Below are 13,596 nucleotides of genomic sequence, written 5' to 3' on the forward strand. Positions count from 1 at the left end.
AAAGTTACTCCTATGTTCTTACTTCTAAAGTTTTATAACATTAGTTTTTACATTTAAGTTTTGACTCTTGTTAATTTTTTTCATACCGTGTGCAGTAGGAGTCCAGATTCATTTTTCACACATGGATACCCAGTTTTCCCAGTACAATTTGTTGAAAAGACTATTCTTTCTTCGTTGAATTGTCTATGTACCCATGTCCAAAGTCAAATGTCCATTAAAATAAGGGCATATTTCTGGACTCTCACTCAGAAGTGAGTCCACTGATCTATTTTTTATCTTTATGCATTACATACTACATAGATTACTGTAGTTTTGTAATAAATTTTGACATTAGGAAGTTGTGATTCTTCCATCTTTGATCTCTTTTATCATATTTTATCTGACATACTATGAAATATCTTTTAAAACAATATGTTTTATCATGTGTAAAGTCAAAAATGTTCATGACACAGTGAGAAGAGAATGTATTTAGGAACTGTGTCCTGTCCCGGGTTGCGGTCTCTAATCTAACTTGGTATGAGTTAAAATTAAGAGGGTTCAACACCCTCTTATTAGCTTTCAGAGAATGAAAAGCAGATGGAGGACAATAGATAAACAGTTGTAGACCATTTTTTTAAATTATTGAATTAATTTGACTATTCTGGATCTATTACCCTCTCACAAATACAGTTTAACATCAGCTGAGTCAATTTCTAAAAACATTCAGCTGAATTTTTGGTAGGGATTTCCCTGTATCTGTAGATCAAATTAGAAGATATGGCTATTCAAAAACAGCATGAAGTCTTCTGATTCATAAACATGGGTGTCTTTCCATTAATTTAGGTTCCTTTAATTTCTTCAATAATGTTTTATACTTTCAGAATACAAGTCTTTAACTTTTGTAAATTTTCCTCTTTTTATTCTTTTGATGCTATTAGAAATTGAATTGCTTCAATTCCCCTTTCAAGATTGCTCATTGCTAGTATATATAAATGCAATCTATTTTGTATATTGACATATACTGCAACCTTGCTGAATCATTTGCTCTAATTTTTATGTGTATTTCTCTGGAGTTTCTATATACAAGACCATGTCATCTGTTATTAGAGATTATTTTACTTCTGTTTTAAACTGAATTGCCTTTTAATTCCTTTCCTTGCCTGATTGAAGTGAGAGAACATACTGTGCTGGTGTCCTGGATATTTTTAATCAATTGATGTTTTCACTTCAAAACTGCTAGAGCTCTATTTTGGTAATTCTTTATAATATAATGTACAGGTATAAGTTATATACATGTATAGATGTGTATATATATGTCATAGATAGACTTCATGTGAAAGAATAAAGGTTTATTTAAAAGGTTGTATGTAAAATATTGAGAATAACCTTTTTATGAAGTTACTACTTCAAAGTGCAAGACATTGCATATTCAAAAGGCAATCCTGACCAATGAAACTAGTTTATATTAATGAGATTTGGCCTTAGGATTTTATCTGCTTCAGTCTGAACTCCAGTTTGCTGGAATGGCTTAGACAGTCCCCATTTGAGTACCTTTTAGAATTCATGTTCAGCCTACTAGAAGAGGCACTCTTTTCCTTGTATTATTAATATGACCATTATGTTGGCTAAAATAACTTGTGACAAAATTACTTACATCTCACATTGGACACCTAATTAGTTTTATAAATACTGGATATAGCTTTAGCTACCTGCTCTAAGGAAAAAAATCAATTGTAGCATACATAAGTGGCAAACCACACACACTAAAGAGTTCATTATCTCTAGAATTAGCCATTTAAAAATAAGCAACCAGAAAGCTTTTGCAATATATACATATACAATATTTTTTCTCTGAAAACACTCTTCCCTAGGTTATCTTAATTTCTAGTGCTTTAAAGACTATTAATCATCCTCCAAGTTCAAAATTCAAAAAAGTATGATTATATTAGATATGACTTCAGGACATGACCTACATTTTGTGTTCACATGAAATCCTTTTGGGTAATATGGGATAGTACATTTATGCCTAATTTATTGGTATTTTAATATGTTTATTCTCCTAACACTACTACTAATAAAAATTAATAAGAAAGAAATGTTTAAAACTTTCTCAAAAAAGATAAAATTAATTACTTATGACCAAGCCAAAATACTTAAAAATTAACTACAAAAAAAAGAGTAAAAAGAATACAATGAAAATGAGTAGAAATCAAGATAGTAAAAATGTATATAATGATGCATATTAGCAAAACAATAATTGTTTCCTTTTTAAAGTCTGCTTAGTGACAAATTCTCACAAGATTTATTGCAAAAATGAAGAATATACATATTTATTAAAGGTTAAAAACTAGGAAAAATTAAAAAATAAAAAACTAATAAATTCTGTTTATGGAGAAAACAAAATGAATAGGCATGTATAAACACATAAGTTAATGCTGAAATATCATTTCAGTCTATTGGGTACTTCTGAGGAAGGGGTTTGGGTGACATCACTGAGAGTTTCACGGCAGTTCTCAGCTTAATCTCAAAGATTCATTTCTTGAAGAGCAAAAATATTTGTGGCTTAAATAACAGGATCTGATGCAGCTGGATGATGGATGTATGGCTATTTTTTTATACTTTATAATTTACCACAGTACCATATATTTAACTGAGTAATGGGTTGTTAGAGGCATTAAAAACTAAAGTATTACTAAGAAAGAAAAAGTCTTCCTAGTTTATAATTTGAAAAAAAATGAAACATCAGTTTCTTTAAAAAATATTGCTTTCTATCTTCCCATTTTCACCATTTGAATTTAAATTAGTGACATATTCACACAGTATGATGGATTGCTTGGGCAGGGTCTAATAATATACTTTCTAAGTATATTGTATTGTGGGTGAATACTAGAAACTGCTGATGAAAGCACTGTTTGCTGCGTTGAGTTTATTTTACTATATATTTTAAAAAACAGAATGAAATATTTTTTAGAACTGAATCCTATACCTTGAAAATTTAATTTATCTTTCTGACTCTGTAATATCTGTTTCCAAATATGCTTTTGGCACACTCTCAGATTTGCATGGATTATCTGTAGAGCATCTATGGACTGTTTAGAATTGAGGTACCAGAACAAAAACAGTATTATTTAGAGAAAAGAATAAATATACCTATTATGATTTAAAGTGTAATACTTTGTTGAAGTGAGAGGGGTAAAGTAGAAAGTTAAGTAGTCATGTTCAACCAACACAGAAAACAGAAAATGCCAAAACATTTTATAATGAGACTCTTAGGAACTTGGATACAAACAGGTACGTAAACCAGAAATCTTGGCATTCTTAAGTAAGTCATAATGGAAAGATAAAATCCATACAGGAAGGTAAACGACTTGAATGGAGAAGGTGCAGAGGAAGAGCAATTAATTGTATCAAATAAGTGAATGTTACTTTAGAATTTTAAATATATAAATTATTACAACATGAAAAAGACTAACTTAGACTACATGAACAGGAACCATCCTATTCCTCAAATTTTAACAAGCTCCATGTTGGTGTTGGATGAACAAATAAGGAGCTACTGGTATGCAATGGGAGCATATCTAACAAACATAATTTCTAAGCACCTGCTCTCACATGCCCCTAATTTGTAGCCCAGTATTACCAACTACATGGAAAAGTAAGGAAGACTGTACCCTGAGTCATCAGATAGTATGCATTTCGATTATTGGGGATATTCAAAGTGCAGTGATTTCAATAATCTTACCCAAGAAGTTCTCAAAGGACATTGAATACATTCCCTTTCCAATTGATTCCCAATGTTGATGAAAAGGATAAATAAACACTAATTAACAAATATTTTATCTTATAAATTTTAAACAAGTTGTTTCATTAAAAATTTCTTACTCGTATCAGAATTTCAAGGAACATTTTAATTATACTCTAAAGAGATATTAAGAATTAAAAATAAATGAAACTTGAGATTCTCAAGCTTCTGTTAGGAAGGGGTAAAAAAAGTCCCTCAGAAATATTTAAGGAACAAAAGTTTTGCTCTGGCTGAAAGATTTTCCAGGAGAAAAAAAACACACCTGGATCATGAAGGGATTGTGTAAAACATCTGTGTTTCCAGCTCTTGCAAGGCCAAAATTCTATATGAAAATCACCCTGACTCTAGTGTCAGATTATGTGTATTTGAATTTCTATTTTTTGCCTATTGGCTTTGTGACCTTTGGGAAGGGGCACAAGTTCCCTCCACTTCTGCTTTCTCATGTATCTTATGAAGATGATTATCATGACCATTTTGTAATACAGCATGTAAGTGTCTGGCTCCTGAGAGGGAAAAAAAAGAGAGAAAAGTGAGAACAAGAAAAGCACTTCTAAAAACTGGGCCACATCCCTCCTCCACATATCTGTCCAAAGGCTGTTGAAAATTGCCTCCTCTGCTAGTTTTTTTTAACTTTATTTTTATTGTTGATACTATTACAGATGTCCCCATTCTCCCCCCCCCCACCCGCTTTGCCCATGCCCTCCCCCAGCTCCCACCCCCTTCCTTCTGGTTATTGAAACACTGTTGGGTGATGCATATCTGTTCTCTGTCTAAGCCCTTCACCTTCTTTCATCCAGTCCCAACTCTCTCCTCCCCTCTGACAGCTATTAGTCTGTTCCATGTATCCATGCCTCTTTTTCTGTTTTGTTCTTTGGTTTATTTGTTTATTAGATTCCCCATATAAGTGAGAATTTATGATATTTGTCTTTCTCTGACTGTCTTATCACTGCTACTTTCTGACCTATCTCTCAGGCATCTTGGGAGCCCACGCATAGCTATTCTCAAATTTGCCACTAAACAAAATAGATAGCAGGGAGACTCCAACAACTCTGAGTAGTGGATTATCCAGCTCGGTTTCATTTTCAGGGAACATCATTATTCTTAAAGATACATTAATAATCAAGGGACTTCTGAAGAAATACTAAAAATTCCAGTTTCTTGGCAGCCCTGCCAAATTTCCATTAGAGAAAACCCAATTATCCAGGTGACTTGTGTAATTTAGATCAAGCAAGCTAAAACCATTGTCTTTCCAAATCATCTCCTTAGTTTTCTGTGAAGATTACATATGAAAGTGAGGCTGTGTGGCTTAACTAGCTTTGAGAACTTGAGCAAAGCATTGACCACCCTAAACCCCTTTTCTTATCTGTGAGTGGGCACTAGGTTAGGACAGGTGATGCAGACTTTGTGTGGGGGTTAAGTAAGGTGATCCTTGTGACAGCTAGATACTCAGTAAATAATTGTTCTCTGTTTCCCTTTCTCTTTTATTTCAGTTTTGTAAGACTTTTCCCATATAAACACTTAATTTTTAAAGAGATAAATTGAACAATTCAGCATAGTATCTGTTTTTAAAAATCCCATCTTTATCTTAATTGAAAATGTATAATATGCAAAAATTCTTAGGTTGCATACAAAAATATTTGGGGTACAAAGATGACAGACATATTGTCTACAAGATTTTCCTGTGACAGCCCCATCAGTGTTCCTGTTATACTCAATTAAATATGATAATGAATGCCTTACTGACTTGGCTTGATTTAACTACACTCATAGGGGACTTGATTTTCACTCTTGGAATGTCCTTAATTATTCAAGTTATCTGTTGACACTGATTTATTCAGAGCTCTACCAAAATACTCAAAAAGTGGTGAGCATTTTATATGATCTCTACCTTTAACTTATATTTTCATTTTAACTCAGTTGCCCATTTAGTAGAGAATTTGTAAAGAATTTGTTAAGTAGGTATACATTGTTCCAATTTTAGTGTACAATTTGTTTACTAGAGAAACTATATATAAAATTCAGTGAAAACTGTATCAGATTAAAGAGATAAGATGGTTGGTTCGTGGTTAATATGATAAAAAATCAACATATGGTTAATCTGATTCTTAGAAGTTATAGAAATTTCTAAAATTTACCGAATTTCTTTTTTGCCACAATTTTATGTTAACCCTATAATTCGTTAACATCTTCCACAATTTTGTTGAATATTTTCAAATGTTTTAATGAAAGTGAATTACAACTATAACAATAACTATTTTTATTCACATAGGATAATGTGAGGGCCCTAGATTTATGTGACATAAGTACATGTGTCTCCATTTTTTTTAAAGGCACTGTATGTGGTAATTAGTAGTATGCCTTCAATCAATTTTCTCCTTTTTCACTTGGAAAAGAAAGCAGGTTGAACCAGTTACATTATCTTCTAGGCATCCTAGTAACAGCCTTCCTGACAAACACATAATGCAGTTACTAACAGAGAGTCCTTATTATATGAAGTGATTTGAGCAGAGTACATTTGGTTTGTTCAGCCTGCTTATATAGTGGTGCCTGCCACACTGAAATGACAGCTATTAATATCATTTATATTTTAAGGTGTGCTCACCATCTGTGTTTCAAGTCTCTTCTTTAACTACACAAGAAGGTATTAGGCTACATAGCAGTTTCTTCCCACATTTAAACTACTTATATTTGTGTTATCAAAATTATTGCTAGTACAAAGTATCTGACATTAGAATCTTCCCAAAAGAGACTCACTCTGATAGGCTTTCACTCTCTCTGGAAATATTCAGTATTTATAAATGAATTGATAATTAATGTAAGTGCAAGGAGGACATCACCACCTTCCCTTGTTCAATAGTTACATCAATAAGCCCACATTTTCCATAAGGCAAAGTTAGTATAATAGTTATAAATAGTGAGATGTGTTATAGCTTTAAAAAATTATTAGTCGTTCTGTTTTCATGGATATTAATAAATATTGTGTGCAAAGATTAGAAAAATTATTTACTTAATAAGGATGAATAGCAAAGAAGTTTATAGCTTATTTTTATATTTATATATTTATATTTTTCAAAATTATTTAGATATTAATTCATATTATACTTTCATTGTTAGAATCTGACAGTTAGTAAAATCCCATATTATTCTCAGCAACACGTGATGATTTTCTCTGGACCCTGTTACTGTTTGAGCTAATGGCATCAGGTTCATTGAACAATTTTATATATTTTCCCTAAAGTAAAATACATTCTGAAATATCAGAGCTCTGAAAATAGTGATGATCATGAATATTTTGTTTCCTGTAGAGAGATAAGCAAGATGCCTTGATGTTGTTAATAAATAATAAAAGGAAAAATTCCCCCCTAATTTCTCAAGGAAGTTATTGATAGAAGTGAAGTATTATAAATTTAAAGAGGAGTAAATAGCCCAGTGTCCTATGAAATGGGAAAAAAATTTTAAAGAGATATAATCATTGATATAAATCTCCTGAAAATCAGCCTACATCATTAATTATTAATACACACACTGAAACTGCTTCCCTGATGTGAAAATGAATCTATAAACACTGAGAATTAACTGCTTTGTTTTCTGGCTCCACGCAAATGTCAACTAGCTGCAGAGGCCAGGCCAGCCTTTACAGAAACAGAAAGGGGCGGAGCTGCCCCTGGGCTTCGTCCACCATTCACCGTTCTAACACGGCTGCTGGAAACACTCAGGCATGCCCGTCTTTCCCAATCTCAGAAAAGATGCCTGCCCTAATAGGCAAAAATTGTGTGTCTTGAATATGTACAGTTCTCTTGTTCCAACAAAACCACTGTGTCATCAGCTTCCTCTTCCACCTTGACTCCAATCCTCCTTCATCGAGGCTGAGTAACTAAGGGTCTTCTCCCTCAGTGCTTGCTCCATATTGCTAGGAAATCTGTGGCCTTTCGGTCTGAAGCTTGTGTAACTGAAATTACTATTTTATTTTGTTTAGTCTCAAGCCTCTACCTCCTACTGGTTTTGATGTACTGTTTTTGAGTTTATACTGCTTTTCTTGACTAACAACCCCAGAGAATAGCTATAGCCTCCAATAGTTTATACACAACTACCAACCAGGTGAGAGATTTCTGAAAATAAGAGATACTTCCCATTGAGAGACCAAACCGAATGAAAATTTATTCCTTTCTTAAAACTAATTCTCAATAAAACCACTCCCCTGAAGAATTATGTTTATGACAACTTTGACTATAGTCCTAGGTCAGTTTCAATGAAAGTGGAGTCCCAACTTCTAGGAAACGTGAGGTTTTACAATGGGAATATATAGGGTGGAGCATATGTAGGTTTATGGTTAGTCATATGGAAGATAATACAATAATTAGTAAATAACATTACAGGAATAAACGCTGTGTTTTGTATACTTTCCACTGTAAACCTACTTTTGCCCCACCCTGTATTGTCATGGTTTAAATGCAAAAATAGAAAGTAGTCATGGAATTGCATGAATGCTACTTTATTTTTATATGATTGTCAGTGTGTTTCAATTACAAGGACGTTTTCCCCTTGAGCATTTTATAATTCAATAGTGAAGCAGGTAATCCAGTGAATTTTGTCTGCTTGTATTTGGAATTAGAAACATTAAGACTCATCCTTTTGGAATTTAAAAATGTTCTTTCTTAATTTAAAAATAATGCACAATCTGTCTTTCAACATCATATTTTTAATGCTGACTTTTTCTGCTATGATATCTATTATACAACTACTAATAATAAAAGTAAAAAGTTTGGGAGGCATGAAGATGTGAAATTTGAGATGTAATTAATGTATGAAGGAAGCATCCACAGGTATATTTATGTGTCTGTGAGTCCATGTGAGAGATGGATTCTGTAGACCTGTATGATCATTAAAAATTATTGTATTCAGGAGTTTATGATAGTTGATATGGACTCTTTAGAAGTCTTCATATTTATATATTTCCTAGTCCACTTGGGCTGTTGTCACAAAAAGTATCATAAACTGGGTGGCTAATAAACAGCAGAAATTTATTTCTCAGAGTTCTGGAGGCCGAGAAGTCCAAGGTCAGAGTGCCTGTGTGGTTGAGTGGGGGCCCCCCTCCAGATTTCAGCTTTATTGTGTCCTCACAAGCAGAAGAGACAGGCTAGCTTTCTGTGAGTCCTTTTTTATTCAGAGCAGGGGTCTCACTTATGAGGGCATTACCCTTATGACCTATTCACCTCTCAAAGGCCCCCATTCTCAATACCTACCATTACCTGTTCAGTTTTGAGTATATTAATTTTGAGAGAACACATTCGGATCATAGCCCATGTGAGCTCATTTTTGTATATTAATATAATTCCTTCACATTAGAGTTTACATTAGATATAATAGAAATCAGTTGTTCTCCTTGACATCCATGAAAGGGTTAAGACAAACAAAGGTAAAACTAGAATTTGAGAGCTAATTTAGGACAGTATTTTCCTTTGTAATTGTAATGTTAAGGTGCATAATCTTTGAAGCATTGAGAGCCACATGCTGATCTTACAAGTCTGAGAATGTTTGAGTTATCATATGCATATAGCTGTTCAAATGGATTGTCCCACATGAGTCCTACATTTCTTTGGAATAAAAATGAATGAACTGTTAAAAAAAATAAGCATTTCTTATTTTGTCTTTTATTTTCCAATATGGTAGTGGTTAGTATAGCATAGGCTGTCTTATTTTACTTTTGTATTGTTCTGTTCTACTGTGACGTGTTCATTGTCCTTAACTCTTTTTATTAGCTCCTCTAATTGCATGTTGAGTACTAGCCAATTATTTTATTCTAGTCTAACACAGTATATGCTTTGTGAAGCTTTTTTACCACATTCACACAACATGATGATAAAATAATCCCACATGAAAAACAATGTGTATATTTTGGCATTTACTTTTTATGGAGAGAAATTTAGGAAAGTAATTAAATAGTCTTAACTTATGATAATAGAACAGGAACAAAAGGAGTTGATACTTATTAAAAATAATCAGTCAGTGTCTACTTAAGAAATCATTCTGACTGACTAGTGTTAAAATGAGTTGTCAAATTTACAAGATATCAGGGATACTGATACTTTATTAATAAAATGAATAAATATTTAAATGGCATTTATGGAAGAAATGGCAGATGATGAATTGAGAGTTATCCTTTTTCATATCCTGTTCAGAGCATCCTCATCCAATTTGGGGAAAGCATGATTAGATTCGATCCATTAGAGGCTGGCACTGTCCTTTCCAAAAGAGATTAGCCTTTAGCAATCTGTTTATTGCTTGAGTGATGTGTTGAGATGAAAAGTAAGGCAGAGTAGTAAAGTGAAGATTCTGTACTATTTACTGTAATAAAGTAAACCATAAAAATATATTGAAGTTTTCTATAATAATGATGGCTGAAAACAATCTGACATCCCAATACTTTGGAATCGGTTACACAAATCATGGTGTAGCAAGTCAACACGTGTGTTCAATCACTAAAAAGAATTTTGAAAAGTATATCTAATGCTATAGAAGTATAATTATGTTAATTTGTATATTTCAGCTTGGTTTTATAAATATTTGCATTGAGGTTCTTATGCCATTGCCAGCTTTTCTGTTTTTATTTACAGAGAAGCTGAATTGACGTATTTGGAAACATTAAGTACTGAAAAGATTATTACATTTCACCTATTCAAAATAAGCAGTACTAAAATTAGTATAAGAAAATCCAAGTTTTAAATATTCTCATCATGATAGTTCTCTTGCTTTCTTTGAAAACAAATATCAATTGTTAATAAAAATGTGTATTTTGTTACAACTATTCTTTAAATGACCTAAACATATGGTTAATCTACCCACTGAGTACAAGAGCATATGAAGCAGATATTGTTTTGCCTGTAGATTCAATATGGAGTGATTATTTATGTAATCACAAATTAATCAATTTTAGCAATAAAATATTGATGCATGCATATGTTTATATAGTAGACCAAAATATATTTTATTTTTATATTGTATATATATTATTTGTATTATATATATAAAACTACAAGTACATATTATAATGCATGAATAGTGTTTAACTCTGGTCAAACAATTCCTGGAATTTTGTTTTTTGGCATGTCTCTACTTTTTAAAAATTTCTATAATTAATTCATATATTTTATCAAGAAAATAACTACAAATAACTCTATTTTCTGTGTAAACACGGAACTCTAATTTGCACGATGTATGATTTTAGTACAAGCTGAACTTCAGTATTACAACTTTGTTTTCAGAAATTTTGTATCTCTTCCTTAATTTCACAAATTTTCCAGAAACCACTGAGTAGTGTATGTTCATATTAGCAGCTGAGAGACCTAAGAAATCATTTTCAGATCTCCACACTATATCCTGGAAATCTAAGTTAAATAAATGAATTTTTCCTAAGGTATTATTAAGTAAATATTATTCTTGTCTATTTCTACTTCACAAGGAAGGAACATTAGGTTTGTGTCTCTTATTAGCCATATGAAATGTTATCCTACTTCATTAACTTTTCAGAAAAGTAAAACTTTTGGGCTAAATCACTGACTTTTTTCAACTCACCAGTTAAACACTCCAGACTACAGATGAAAAATCAAAGTATGATAGACACTTAAATGAAGACTTAATTTATTACAGTTGCTTTTTAAACAAAAAATTATTGTCTAAACCTACTATTTACAATGACAGTTTTATTCGTTTTGATCAACAAAATTTTCTTTTATCTGCAAAGAGTTAAAAAAAATTTGCTTTTCTCATTTATGCCTATGCCATTTGTCATCAGATTTATGAGAATAAGCCATTTGAAAGGTTCCATCATTTACTTTTTTCTGAAAACTATGAAGGCCTAAACAGTATCAAACCGGTTTTTAAAAGCCATAGGTTTGTGTCTTTTTAAAATTTAGAGGGAAAAAAATCAATTGTGCTAATTTAGAACTGCCAGTCTTCAGTTATCACCTACCTGCTTTCTTTGTGTCCTTTGAGTCTAACAAACGTTTACATAGGATCTGGTGTCTTGGTAAGGATTGGAAGAACTAGTAAGTACTAGGTAAAGTTCAATATTTCACTAAAGTTTCTCTGGCGCTTACCTAGAATTTGAGTCCATTTTAATTTTACAAAATGGATTTCCTAACAAAATCCTATAAATATGGGCAAAGGTCTACTAGGAAACAATCAAAACACATCGATAAATGATGAATCCCCAGCATCATACAATATAATACAATGGTAAGTAGGGGACAAAATTTGTTATCCCTGAGACACATGTGGTCTTGTGGATGAACAAAACCCAATGATAGGACATCTCTTAAAAACACATAATGTCAGACTATACACACTACAGGAGGCTCTGGAAACAGAGTAGAGGGCCTAAAGGACTTTGTGGGGCACCTAGAATTTATAATCCCGCCTTGAAGATTGTGTCACATTTAGAAATTGTGGCTTGTGTGGCTGTCCCTAAATGGTGGAGAAGCACGAACCAAGGTGCAGAGATGCGAAGAGAGCCAGGCACAAAGAAAGGGCCAGTGGAGGTGAGTGTTGGGGAAGAATGCTGGAGAAGGAAGATTACATTCAAAACTGACAGTGTCCACTTCTAAAGGAATGGCCCTGTGAAGTGAAGCCTTTAGTGAACACGTCTACTAGACGTACCCACACTGCTATCAACACCCTTGACTGCACTTCTGTTTAGGAACAGTGACAGACATACATTTCACCAAAGAGCTATTCCTTTTGTGAAGTGAAACGAAAGTGCAAAACATTTCACAATGAATGAAGAAGATGGAGAGAAAGCAAAACTAATCTTTTCATTGTGTTAGAGACATGCAGAAAGGAGATTCTACTCAGGGCAATTTTCTTGTCTTTTTGAAAAGTTCATATTTTAATCGATATATTCCATATTAACTCTTATTCTTTCATTTCCTCTATATGAAACATGCACACTGAGAAACATGCTTATGCATACACATGTGGAAAATGTATAAAATTCACATGCAGCTTTATCTTTCTTAGACATAATTCTGGCTTCTGTATAGTTTTGCTGCTTGAAACTCATAATTAGTGAATTATAATGTCTACTGATTTTATTTCTTAAAGCTAATTTTAATTCCAAAATAAGAAAAAAAAATGAAGCTGATTTCAATATTCCTCATGGCATTCAGAATCTAATCTTTAAGGAGGTAGCTTTGTGATAGCCTCCTATATAAGAGATAAACTGCACTTTATTTTAATCCCCAAAGCATATTTCATGATATGTAAAATTTCCCATCCATTGCAAATGTTTTTAAATTAGAAAAATAGTTTATTTCTTTTTATGCTTTCTGTTGGTTTTCAAAATAACCTTGAAGTCAATTTTATCTTTCACTGTCTTCCTATAAACTTATTATATGCATATGAAAGTATGCACATACTCTTTAGCACACCTTGACACAGACTGCATTTTTTTTCTTTATCTTTTATTATTTAAAGCTGATTTTTTTTCCTTTGGTTTCCCTCAGATGATATCATGTTTAATATAATAATTTACAATGTACATTTCTCAGTTTCACAATATACTGTAGCCAGCTCTTTTTTCTTTTTTTATTGTTGTTCAAGTACAGTTGTCTCCATTTTACCCCCACCACTCCCCCCACCCCACACATCACCATTCCCACCCTAAACTGCTTCTTATACATTGTTTCTTTACATTTGTGTCTGAATTAAATTATACTGTAGATATGACATGCAAACTTTAGAAATTGATGTACAAAAAAGGAGATATGCAGCTGAATTTTTATTTAGTTGTGAAGGTAAAATCCAGTTAGCAATTTTTA

General features: G+C 32.4%; 1 protein-coding gene across 1 annotated transcript in view; it reads left to right on the plus strand.

Moving 5' to 3' along the window:
- The window catches only part of GALNTL6 (polypeptide N-acetylgalactosaminyltransferase like 6), an 876,998-nt gene that overhangs the window by 391,841 nt on the left and 471,561 nt on the right, over positions 1 to 13,596 (plus strand). The window lies entirely within an intron of this gene.

This window comes from Phyllostomus discolor, chromosome 8 (genome assembly GCF_004126475.2).
Source record: "Phyllostomus discolor isolate MPI-MPIP mPhyDis1 chromosome 8, mPhyDis1.pri.v3, whole genome shotgun sequence".
Taxonomy (NCBI): Eukaryota; Metazoa; Chordata; class Mammalia; order Chiroptera; family Phyllostomidae; genus Phyllostomus; species Phyllostomus discolor.